The sequence below is a fragment of the Panulirus ornatus genome, chromosome 11, assembly GCF_036320965.1.
Source record: "Panulirus ornatus isolate Po-2019 chromosome 11, ASM3632096v1, whole genome shotgun sequence".
NCBI lineage: Eukaryota > Metazoa > Arthropoda > Malacostraca > Decapoda > Palinuridae > Panulirus > Panulirus ornatus.
In genome coordinates this window covers 37,229,015-37,242,120 of record NC_092234.1, presented here as the reverse complement: position 1 = coordinate 37,242,120, position 13,106 = coordinate 37,229,015, and the positions used below count along the sequence as shown (strand labels likewise).

At 43.4% G+C, this 13,106-nt stretch overlaps 1 protein-coding gene across 3 annotated transcripts in view; it reads right to left on the bottom strand.

The window, feature by feature from the left end:
* Positions 1-13,106, bottom strand: part of LOC139751407 (uncharacterized) — a 188,755-nt gene that overhangs the window by 5,149 nt on the left and 170,500 nt on the right. The gene's annotated exons all lie outside the window — the stretch shown is intronic.

Sequence of the window (13,106 nt, the reverse complement as noted above, 5' to 3'; positions counted from 1 at the left end):
ACACCTTAGGTGAACATGGAACACTGGCTGAACTAGTAAGATGCTGTGCCAAGCTGAGACTAACATATACTATCCACAAAGAGACTGGTGTATGCAGAGTATGGCTCAGGCTTCACTAACTCAGATCACTGACTAGCCTTGTATCTGTAGCAGCTTTAGTGAGGCAAAAGCTTTTTCAGCCATAAACTACACAACCAATGTTTTAAGACGTAACATGTGCAAACAACTGGTGAGAAGGTGAAACTTTGCAAGATGCATCCTACAAAAAGAATACTTAACACGTATTCCCGCACGTCGAAAAAGGTGACTAAAGAAGGGGGAGGAGTGTGGGCTGGAAACCTCCCCCAACCCCCCTCTTTGTACTTAAATTTCTAAAAAGGGAAACAGAAGGAGTCAAGTGGGGAGAGCTCATCCTCCTCAAAGTTTCAGATAGGAATGTCTAAATGAGTGTGGATGTAATCAAGATGAGAACAAAAAGGTAAGATAGGTAGTATACTTGAGGAAAGAATCCAGGATGTTTTGGTTCTGAGTGAAATAAAGCTCAAGGGTAAAGGTGAAGAGTGATTTGGAAAATTCTTGGGAGTACAGTCAGGGGTTGGTGAGAGGACAAGAGCAAAGGAAGGAGTAGCACTACTCCTGAAGCAGTTGTGGGAGTATAAGATAGAGTGTAAGAAAGTAAATTCTAGACTGAAGCGGGTAAAACTGCAAGTGGATGGAGAGAAATGGGTGATTATTGGTGCCTATGCACCTGGTCATGACCAGAAAGATCATGAGAGGCAAGTGTTTTGGGAGGAACTGAGTGAGTGTGTTAGCAGCTTTGATGCACGAGACCAGGTTATAAAGAAGGGTGATCTAAATGGGAAGGTGAGCATGTGGCAGTTGAGGGTATAACTGCTGTACATGGGGTGTTCAGTGTTGTAAATGGAAATGGCAAAGAGCTTGTGGATTTGTGTATTGAAAAATGACGGGTAATTGGGAATATCTGGTTTAAAAGGAGAGATATACATAGGTATATGTATGTGAGTAGGAGAGATGGTCAAAGGGTGTTATTGGATTGCATGACAATTGATAGGCATGTAAAAGAGAGGTTTTTGGATGTTATTGTGCTGAGAGGGGCATCAGAGGGATGTCTGATCATTATCTTATGGAGGCGATGGTGAAGATTTGTAGGGGTTTCCAGAAAAGAAGAGGGAAAGTTGGGGAGAAGAGAGTGGTGAAAGTAAGTGAGCTTGGAAAGCAGACATGTGAGGAATTACCAGGAGAGACTGAGTGTAGAATGGCAAAAGGTGAGAGCAAATGACATGAGGGGAGTGAGTGAAGAATGGGATGTATTTAGGGAAGCAGTGATGGCTTGTGCAAAAGATGCATGTGGCATGAGAAAGGTAGGAGGTAGGCAGATTAGAAAGGGTACTGAGTGGTGGGATGAAGAAGTAAGGAAGTTAGTGAAAAAGAAGAGAGAGGTGTTTAGATGGTACTTGCAAGGAAGTAGTGGAAATGACTGGGAGATGTATAAAGAAAAATGGCAGGAAGTCAATAGAAAGGTGCAAGAGGTGAAAAAGAGGGCAAACGAGAGTTGGAGTGAGAGAGTATCATTAAATTCTATGGAAAATAAAAAGATGGTTTGGAAGAAGGTAAATAACAGTGTAAGAAAAGAGAACAAATGGGAACATCGGTGAAGGGGGCACGTGGGGAGCTAACAACAAGTAGTGATGAAGTGAGGAGATAAAGTGAGTATTTTCAAGGTTTGTTAAATGTGTTTGATGACAGAGCGGCAGATATAGGGAGTTTTAGTTGGGGTGGTGTGCGAAGTGAGAGGGGTCAGGGAGAATGGTTTGGTAAGCAAAGAAGAGGTAGTGAAAGCTTTGCAGATGAAAGCTGGCAAGGTGGCTAGTTTGAATGGTACTGCAGTAGAATCTAACAAAAAAGGGGGTGAATGTGTTGCTGACTGGTTGATAAGGATATTCAATGTATGTATGGATCATGGTGAAGTGTCTGAGGATTGGCAGAATGCATGCATAGTGCCATTTTACAAAGGCAATAGGATAAAAGTGAGTGTTCAAATTACAGAGGCGTAAGTTTGTTGAGTATTCCGGGGAAATTAAATGGGAGGGTACTGAATGAGAGGGTAAAGGCATGCACAGAGCATCAGATTGGGGAAGAGCACTGTGGTTTCAGAAGTGGAAGAGGATGTGTGGATCAGGTGTTCGCTTTGAAGAATTGATGTCAGAAATACTTAGAAAAACAACTAGATTTGCATGTAGCACTTATGGATCTGGAGAAGGCATATGATAGTTTACAGAGATGCTTCGTGGAAGGTTTTAAGAGCATATGGTTTGGGAGCTTAAGTTGTTAGAAGCAACAAAATGTTTTTACCAAGGATGTGGGGCATGTGCGAGTGGGAAAATAAGAGGGTGATTGGTTCCTAGCGAATGTCGGTTTGCGAGAGGGGTGTGTGATGTCCCCATGGTTGTTTAATTTGTTTATGGATGGGTTGATTAGGGAAGTAGATGCAAGAGTTTTGGAGTGAGAGGCAAGTATGCAGTATGCTGGGATTGAGAGGACATGGGAAGTGAGTCAGTAGCTGCTCGCTGATGATACAGCGCTGGTGGCTGATTCAGCTGAGAAACTTCAGAGGTTGGTGACAGTTTGGATGGGTGTGTGAAGAGAGAAAGTTCAGATTAAATGTGAATAAGAGCAAAGTTAGTAGGTTCAGCAGGGTTGAGGGACAGGTTCGTTAGGTTGTGAGTTTGAATGAAGAAAAATTGTTGGAAGTGAAGTGTTTTAGATATCTGGGAGTGGACTTAGCATCGGATGGAACCATGCAAGTTGAAGTGAGTCACAGGGTGGGAGATGGGGTGAAGGTTCTGGGAGCGATGAAGAATGTGTGGAAAGAGAGAACCTTATCTTAGAGAGCAAAAATGGGTATGTTTGAAGGAATAATGGTTCCAACAATTTATGGTTGTGAGGCATGGGCTATAAATAGGACTGTACAGAGGAGGGTGGATGGATATGGAGTGTTTGAGGACAGTATGTGGGGTGAGGTGGTTTGATTGAGTAAATAATGAAAGGGTAAGAGAGATGTGTAGTAATAAAAAGAGTGTGGTTGAGAAAGCTGAAGAGGATGTGTTGAAGTGGATTGGATATATGGAGAGAGTGAGTGAGGAGAGATTGACAAAGAGGATATATGCATCAGAGGTGGAGGGAACAGGGTGAAGAGGGAGACCAAACTGGAGGTGGAAGGATAGTATGAAAAGGATTTTGAGCAATCAGGGCCTAAACATACAGGAGGGTGAAAGGAATGCAAGAGAGTAAATTGGAACAATGTGGCATACCTGGGTCGACATGATGTCAATGGACTGAACCATGGCATGTGAAGCATCTGAGGTAAATCACAGAAAGATCTGTGGGGCCTGGATGTGGTAGGGAGCTGTGGTTTCGGTGCACTACAAATGACAGCTAGAGACTGAGTGTGAATGAATGTGGCCTTTTTATCCGTTTTCCTGGCACTACCTTGCTGAAAGGGGGGAGGGAGGTGATGCTGTTTCCTGTGTGGCAGGGTGGCGACAAGAATGGATGAAGGCAAGCAAGTATGAATATGAATACGAGTATATAGGTATATGTCTGAGTATGAATATGTCAGGAGGTCAAGAGAAAGGTGCAAGAGGTGAAAAAGAGGGCAAATGAGAGTTGGGGTGAGAGAGTATCATTAAATTTTAGGGATAATAAAAAGATAATTTGGAAGGAGGTAAATAAAGGGCGTAAGACAAAAGAACAAATGGGAACATCGGTGAAGGGGGCTAATGGGGTGGTAATAATAAGTAGTGGCGAAGTGAGAAGGAGATGGAGTGAGTATTATGAAGGTTTGTTGAATGTGTTTGATGATAAAGTGGCAGATATAGAGTGTCTTGGTCAAGGTGGTGTGCGAAGTGAGAGGGTCAGGGAGAATGGTTTGGTATAAAGAGAAAAGAGGTAGTGAGAGCTTTGCGGAAGATGAAAGCCGGCAAAGTGGCGGGTTTAGAAGGTATTGCAGTGGGATTTATTAAAAAAGGGGGTGACTGTGTTGTTGATTGGTTAGTGAGGATATTCAATGTATGTAAGGCTCATGGTGAAGTACCTGAGGATTAGCAGAATGAATGCATAGTGCCACTGTACAAAGGCAAAGGGGATAAAGGTGAGTGTTCAAATTACAGAGGTTTATGTTTGTTGAGTATTAATGGGAAATTATATGGGAGGGTACTGATTGAGAGGGTGAAGGCATGTACAGAGCATCAGATTTGGGAAGAGCAGTGTGGTTTAAGAAGTGGTAGAGGATGTGTGGATCAGGTGTTTGCTTTGAAGAATGCATGTGAGAAATACAAAAGCAAATGGATTTGTACATAGCATTTATGGATTTGCAGAAGGCATATGATAACAGTCTATAGAGATGCTCTGTGGAAGGTATTAAGATTATATGGTGTGGGATGCAAGTTGCTAGAGGCAGTGAAAAGTTTTTATCGAGGATGTAAGCCATGTGTACGAGTAGGAAGAGAGGAAAGTGATTGGCTCCCAGTGAATGTTGGTTTGCGGCAGGGGTGCGTGATGTCTCCATGGTTCTTTAATTTGTTTATGGATGGGGTTGTTGGTGAGGTGAATGCATGAGGTTTGGAGAGAGGGGCAAGTATGCAGTCTGTTGTGGATGAGAGGACTTCGGAAGTGGTTCAGCTGTTGTTCCCTGATGATACAGCTCTGATGGCCGATTCGGGTGAGAAACTGCAGAAGCTGGTGACTGAGTTTGGTAAAGTGTGTGAAAGAAGAAAGCTGAGAGTAAATGTGAATAAGAGCAAGGTTATTAGGTACAGTAGGGTTCAGGGACAAATCAATTGGGAGGTAAGTTTGAATGGAGAAAAACTGTAGGAAGTAAAGTGTTTTAGATATCTGGGAGAGGATTTAGCAGCGGATGGAACCATGGAAGCAGAAGTTAGTCACAGGGTGGAGGAGGGGGCAAACGTTCTGGGACCAATGAAGAATGTGTGGAAGGCGATAACATTATCTCGGAGAGCAAAAATGGTCATGTTTGTATGAATAGTGGTTCCAACAATGTTATATGGTTGCAAGGTGTGGGCTATAGATAGGGTTGTGCGGAGGAGGGTGGATGTGTTAGAAATGAGATATTTGGGGACAAATATCTCATTTTGGTTTGATCAAGCAAGTAATGAAAGGGTAAGAGAGATGTGTGGTAATAAAAAGAGTGTGGTTGACAGAGCAGAAGAGGGTGTAATGAAATGGTTTGGTCATATGGAGAGAATGAGTGAGGAAAGATTGACAAAAGAAGATATATGTGTCAGAGGTAGAGGGAACAAGGAGTGGGAGACCAAACTGGAGATGGAAGGATGGAGTGAAAAAGATTTTGAGCGATCAGGGCCTGAACATACAGGAAGGTGAAAGGCACACAAGGAATAGAGTGAATTGGAACGATGTGGTATACCAGGGTAAATGTGCTGTCAATGAATTGAACCAGGGCATGTGAAGTGTCTGGGGGTAAACCATGGAAAGTTTTGTGAGTACTAGTTGTGGAAAGAGAGCTAAGGTTTTGGTGCATTACACTATCCACATGCACGTGAGGTAGCGCTAGGCCACATTCGTTCACACTCAGTCTCTAGCTGTCATGTATAATGCACCAAAACCACAGCCCCTTTCCACATCCAGGCCTCACAGAACTTTCCATGGTTTACCCCAGACGCTTCAAATGCCCTGGTTCAATCCATTTACGGCACGTCGACCCTGGAATACCATATCGTTCCAATTCACTCTATTTCTTGCACGCTTTTCACCCTCCTGCATGTCCAGGCCCCAATCACTCAAAATCTTTTTCACTCCATCCTTCCACCTCCAATTTGGTCACCCGCTTCTCCTCGTTCCCTCCACCTCTGACACATATATCCTCTTTGTCAATATTTCCTCACTCATTCTCTCCATGAGACCAAACCATTTCAAAACACCCCTCTTGTCCTCTCTCAACCACACTCTTTTTATTACCTCACCTCTCTCTTACCCTTTCATTACTTACTCGATAAAACCACCCCACACCACATAATTGTTCTCAAACATCTCATTTCACACACATCCACTCTCCTCCGCCTAACACTATCTATATAGCCCAAGCCTCGCAACCATATAATGTTGTTGGAACCACAATTCCGTCAAACATACCCATTTCTGCTTTCCGAGATAATGTTCTCGCCTTCCACATATTTTTCAACACTCCCAGAACTTTCGCCCCCTACCCCACCCTGTGACTCACTTCCGCTTCTATGGTTCCATCAGCTGCCAAATCCACTCCCAGATATCTAAAACACTTCACTTCCTCCAGTTATTCTCCATTCAAATTTACCTCCAAATTGACTTATCCCTCAACCCTACAGTGTTTAATAACCTTGATCTTATTCACATTTACTCTCAGCTTTCTTCAATCACACACTTCACAAAACTCAGTCACCAGCTTCTGCAGCTTCTCACCCGAATCAGCTACCAGTGCTGTATCATCAGCGAACAACAACTGACACTTCCCAAGCTCTCTGATCCACAACAGAATGCATACTTGCCCCTCTCTCCAAAACTCTTGCATTCAAATCCCTTACAATCCCATCCATAAACAAATTAAACTATCATGGAGACATAACGCACCTCTGCCGCAAACCAACATTCACTGGGAACCACTTTCCTCTCTTCCTACTCACACACATGCCTTACATTCTCAATAAAACCTTTTCACTGCTTCTAGCAACTTTCCTCCCACACCATATATTCTTAATACCTTCCACAGAGCATCTCTATCAACTCTATTATATGCCTTCTCCAGATCCATAAATGCGACATACAAATCCATTCGCTTTTCTAAGTATTACTCACATACATTCTTCAAAGCAAACACCTGATCCACATATCCTCTGCCACTTCTGAAAGTACACTGCGCTTCCCAAATCTGATGCTGTCTACATGCTTTCACCCCCTCAATCAATACCCTCTCATATAATTTCCCAGGAATACTCAACAAACTTAAACCTCTGAAATTAGAGCACTCACCTTTATCCCCTTTGCCTTTGTACAATGGCACTATGCATGCGTTCTGCCAATCCTCAGGCACCTCACCAACAGTCACTCCATTTTTAATAAATTCCACTGCAATACCATCCAAACCCGCTGCCTTGCCGGCTTTCAACTTCCGGAAAGCTTTTACTACCTCTTCTCTGTTTATCAAATCGTTCTCCCTAACCCTATCACTTCGTACACCACCTTGATCAAAACACCCTATATCTGCCACTCTATCATCTAACACATTCAACAAACCTTCAAAATACTCACTCCATCTTCTCACATCACAACTACTTATTATTCCTGCCCCATTAGCCCCCTTCACCAATGTTCCCATTGTCTTACGCACTTTATTTACCATCTTCCAAACATCTTTTTTATTCTATTTATTTATTTTGCTTTGTCGCTGTCTCCCGCATTTGCAAGGTAGCGCAAGGAAACAGACGAAAGAAATGGCCCAACCCACCCCCATACACAATGTATACACACACACACGTCCACACACGCAAATATACATACCTATACATCTCAATGTACACATATATATACATACACAGACACATACATATATACCCATGCACACAATTCACACTGTTTGCCCCCATTCACTCCCATCGCCACATATGGAATACCATCCCCCTCCCCCCTCATGTGTGCGAGGTAGCACTAGGAAAAGACAACAAAGGCCCCATTCGTTCACACTCAGTCTCTAGCTGCCACGCAATAATGCCCGAAACCACAGCTCCCTTTCCACATCCAGGCCCCACACAACTTTCCATGGTTTACCCCAGACGCTTCACATGCCCTGATTTAATCCACTGACAGCACGTCAACCCCGGTATACCACATCCATCCAATTCACTCTATTCCTTGCCCTCCTTTCACCCTCCTGCATGTTCAGGCCCCGATCACACAAAATCTTTTTCACTCCATCTTTCCACCTCCAAGTTGGTCTCCCACTTCTCCTCGTTCCCTCCACCTCCGACACATATATCCTCTTGGTCAATCTTTCCTCACTCATTCTCTCCATGTGCCCAAACCATTTCAAAACACCCTCTTCTGCTCTCTCAACCACGCTCTTTTTATTTCCACACATCTCTCTTACCCTTACATTACTTACTCGATCAAACCACCTCACACCACACACTGTCCTCAAACATCTCATTTCCAGCACATCCACCCTCCTGCGCACAACTCTATCCATAGCCCACGCCTCGCAACCATACAACATTGTTGGAACCACTATTCCTTCAAACATACCCATTTTTGCTTTACGAGATAATGTTCTCGACTTCCACACATTCTTCAAGGTTCCCAGGATTTTCGCCCCCTCCCCCACCCTATGATTCACTTCCGCTTCCATGGTTCCATCCGCTGCCAGATCCACTCCCAGATATCTAAAACTCTTCACTTCCTCCAGTTTTTCTCCAATCAAACTAACCTCCCAATTGACTTGACCCTCAACCCTACTGTACCTAATAACCTTGCTCTTATTCACATTTACTCTTAACTTTCTTCTTTCACACACTTTACCAAACTCAGTCACCAGCTTCTGCAGTTTCTCACATGAATCACCCACCAGTGCTGTATCATCAGCGAACAACAACTGACTCACTTCCCAAGCTCTCTCATCCCCAACAGACTTCATACTTGCCCCTCTTTCCAAAACTCTTCCATTCACCTCCCTAACAACCCTATCCATAAACAAATTAAACAACCATGGAGACATCACACACCCCTGCCACAAACCTACATTCACTGAGAACCAATCACTTTCCTCTCTTCCTACACGTACACATGCCTTACATCCTCGATAAAAACTTTTCACTGCTTCTAACAACTTGCCTCCCACACCATATATTCTTAATACCTTCCACAGAGCATCTCTATCAACTCTAACATATGCCTTCTCCAGATCCATAAATGCTACATACAAATCCATGTGCTTTTCTAAGTATTTCTCACATACATTCTTCAAAGCAAACACCTGATCCACACATCCACTACCACTTCTGAAACCACACTGCTCTTCCCCAATCTGATGCTCTGTACATGCCCTCACCCTCTCAATCAATACCCTCCCATATAATTTACCAGGAATACTCAACAAACTTATACCTCTGTAATTAGAGCACTCACTCTTATCCCCTTTGCCTTTGTACAATGGCACTAAGCACGCATTCCGCCAATCCTCAGGCACCTCACCATGAGTCATACATACATTAAATAACTTTACCAACCAGTCAATAATACAGTCACCCCCTTTTTTAATAAATTCCACTGCAATACCATCCAAACCTGCTGCCTTGCCGGCTTTCATCTTCCGCAAAGCTTTTACTACCTCTTCTCTGTTTACCAAATCATTTTCCCTAACCCTCTCACTTTGCACACCACCTCGACCAAAACACCATGTGAGAAACTGCAGAAGCTGGTGACTGAGTTTGGTAAAGTGTGTGAAAGAAGAAAGTTAAGAGTACATGTGAATAAGAGCAAGGTTATTAGGTACAGTAGGGTTGAGGGTCAAGCCAATTGGGAGGTAAGTTTGAATGGAGAAAAACTGGAGGAAGTAAAGTGTTTTAGATATCTGGGAGTGGATCTGGCAGCGGATGGAACCATGGAAGCGGAAGTGGATCATAGGGTGGGGGAGGGAGTGAAAATCCTGGGAGCCTTGAAGAATGTGTGGAAGTCGAGAACATTATCTCGGAAAGCAAAAATGGGTATGTTTGAAGGAATAGTGGTTCCAACAATGTTGTCTGGTTGCGAGGCATGGGCTATGGATAGAGTTGTGCGCAAGAGGATAGATGTGCTGGAAATGAGATGTTTGAGGACAATGTGTGGTGTGAGGTGGTTTGATCGAGTAAGTAACATAAGGGTAAGAGAGATGTGTGGAAATAAAAAGAGCGTGGTTGAGAGAGCAGAAGAGGGTGTTTTGAAATGGTTTGGGCACATGGAGAGAATGAGTGAGGAAAGATTGACCAAGAGGATATATGTGTCGGAGGTGGAGGGAACGAAGAGAAGTGGGAGACCAAATTGGAGGTGGAAAGATGGAGTGAAAAAGATTTTGTGTGATCGGGACCTGAACATGCAGGAGGGTGAAAGGAGGGCAAGGAATAGAGTGAATTGGATCGATGTGGTATACCGGGGATGACGTGCTGTCAGTGGATTGAATCAGGGCATGTGAAGCGTCTGGGGTAAACCATGGAAAGCTGTGTAGGTATGTATATTTGCGTGTGTGGACGTATGTATATACATGTGTATGGGGGTGGGTTGGGCCATTTCTTTCGTCTGTTTCCTTGCGCTACCTCGCAAACGCAGGAGACAGCAGAAAAAAAAAATATATATATATATATATATATATATATATATATATATATATATATATATGAGAAATACTTAGAAAAGCAAATGGATTTGTATGTAGCATTTATGGATCTGGAGAAGGCATATGATAGAGTTGACAGAGATGCTCTGTGGAAGGTATTAAGAGTATATGGTGTGGGAGGCAAGTTGTTAGAAGCAGTGAAAAGTTTTTATCGAGGATGTAAGGCATGTGTACGTGGAGGAAGAGAGGAAAGTGATTGGTTCTCAGTGAATGTAGGTTTGCGGCAGGGGTGTGTGATGTCTCCATGGTTGTTTAATTTGTTTATGGATGGGGTTGTTAGGGAGGTGAATGCAAGAGTTTTGAAAAGAGGGGCAAGTATGAAGTCTGTTGGGGATGAGAGAGCTTGGGAAGTGAGTCAGTTGTTTTTCGCTGTATCATCAGCGCTGGTGGCTGATTCATGTGAGAAACTGCAGAAGCTGGTGACTGAGTTTTGTAAAGTGTGTGAAAGAAGAAAGTTTAAGAGTAAATGTGAATAAGAGCAATGGTTATTTAGGTTCAGTAGGTTTGAGGGTCAGTCAATGGAGGAGGGTAGTTTGATGGAGAAAAACTGGAGGAAGTAAAAGTGTTTTAGATTCTGGGAGTGGATTGGCAGCGGGATGGAACCATGGAAGCGGAAGTGGATCATAGGGTGGGGGATGGGGGTGAAAATCCTGGAGCCTTGAAGAATGTGTGGAAGTCGAGAACATTATTCGGAAAGCAAAAATGGGTATGTTTGAAGGAATAGTTAGGTTCCAACAATGTTGTTATGGTGCGAGGCGTGGGCTATGGATAGAGGTTGTGCACAGGCATTCATACACGCTCAGTCTCTAAATGGCATCGAAAATTCACCGAAACCAACACTCCATTTCCAAATACAGTACCCATAAACTTTCCAACCGTACCCCAAACGCTCACATTCCCTGTTCAATCCATCACATCAAGTCGACACTGCGTTAGGCCGTATACACCACATCGTTCCAATTCACTCTATTCCTTGCACGCCTTTCACCCTCCTGCATGTTCAAGCACCGATCACCCAAAATCTTTTTCACTCCACCTTTCCACCTCCAATTTGGTCTCCCACTTCTCCTCAATCCCTCCACCTCTGACACATATATCCTCTTGGACAATCTATCCTCACTCATTCTCTCAATATGACCAAACCATTTCAAATCACCCTCTTCTGTCTCTCAACCACACTCTTTTTGTTTCCATACATCTCTCTTACCCTTACATTACTTACTCGATCAAACCACCTGACTCTACATACTGTCCTCAAACATCTCATTTCCAGCACATCCATCCTCCTGCGCACAACACGATCCCTAGCCCACGCCTCGCAACCATATAACATTGTTGGAACCATTATTCCTTCAAACAAACCCATTTTTGCTTTCCGATATAATTTTCTCGAATTCCACACATTCTTCGAGGCTCCCAGGATTTTCGACCCCTCCCCCACCCTATGATTCACTTCCGCTTCCATGGTTCCATCCGCGGCCAGATCTACTCCCAGATATCTAAGACACTTTACTTCCTCCAGTTTCTCTCCATTCAAACCTACCTCCCAATTGACTTGACCCTCACCCCTACTGTACCTAATAACCTTGCTCTTATTCACATTTACTCTTAGGCTTCTTCTTTCACATACTTTACCAAACTCACTCACTAGCTTCTGCAGTTTCTCACAGGAAGCAGCCACCAGCGCTGTATCATCAGCGAACAACAACTGACTCACTTCCCAAGCTCTCTCATCCACAGGAGACTGCACATTTGCCCCTCTTTCCAAAACTCTTCCATTCACCTCTCTAACAACCCCATCCATATACAAATTAAACAATCACTTTACTCTCTCTCTACACGTACACGTGCTACATACAAATCCATATGCTTTTCTAAGTATTTCTCGTACATATTCTTCAAAGCAAACACCAGATCCACATATCCTCTAAAACTTCTGATACTACACTGCTCTTCCCCAGTCTGATGAACTGTACATGCCTTCACCCTCTCACTCAATACCCTCCCATATAATTTACCAGGAATACTCGACAAAGTTATACCTCTGCAATTAGAGCACTCACTCTTATCCCCTTTGCCTTTGTACAATGTCACTATACAAGCATTCCGCAAATCCTCTTGCACCTCACCATGAATCATTCATACATTAAATAACCTTACCAACAAGTCGACAATACAGTCACACCCTTTTTTGATGAATTCCACTGCAATACCATCCAAGACTGCTGCCTTTCCTGCTTTCATCTTCCTCAAAGCTTTTAGTACCTCTTCTCAGTTTACCAAATCATCTTCACTAACTCTCTCACTTTGCAAACCACCTCCAACAAAACACTCTATATCTGTCACCCTATCATCAAACACATTCAACAAACCTTCAAAATACTCACTCCATCTCCTTCTTACATCACCAATACTTGTTATCACATCCCCATTAGCCCCCTTCACTGAAGTTCCCATTTGCTCCCTTGTCTTACGCACTTTATTTACCTCTTATGTTATATGTTATTTGCATTTATATTTATTTTGCTTTGTCGCTGTCTCCCGCGTTTGCGAGGTAGCGCAAGGAAACAGACGAAAGAAATGGCCCAAGCCACCCCCATACACATGTATATACATACACGTCCACCCACGCAAACATACATACCTATACATC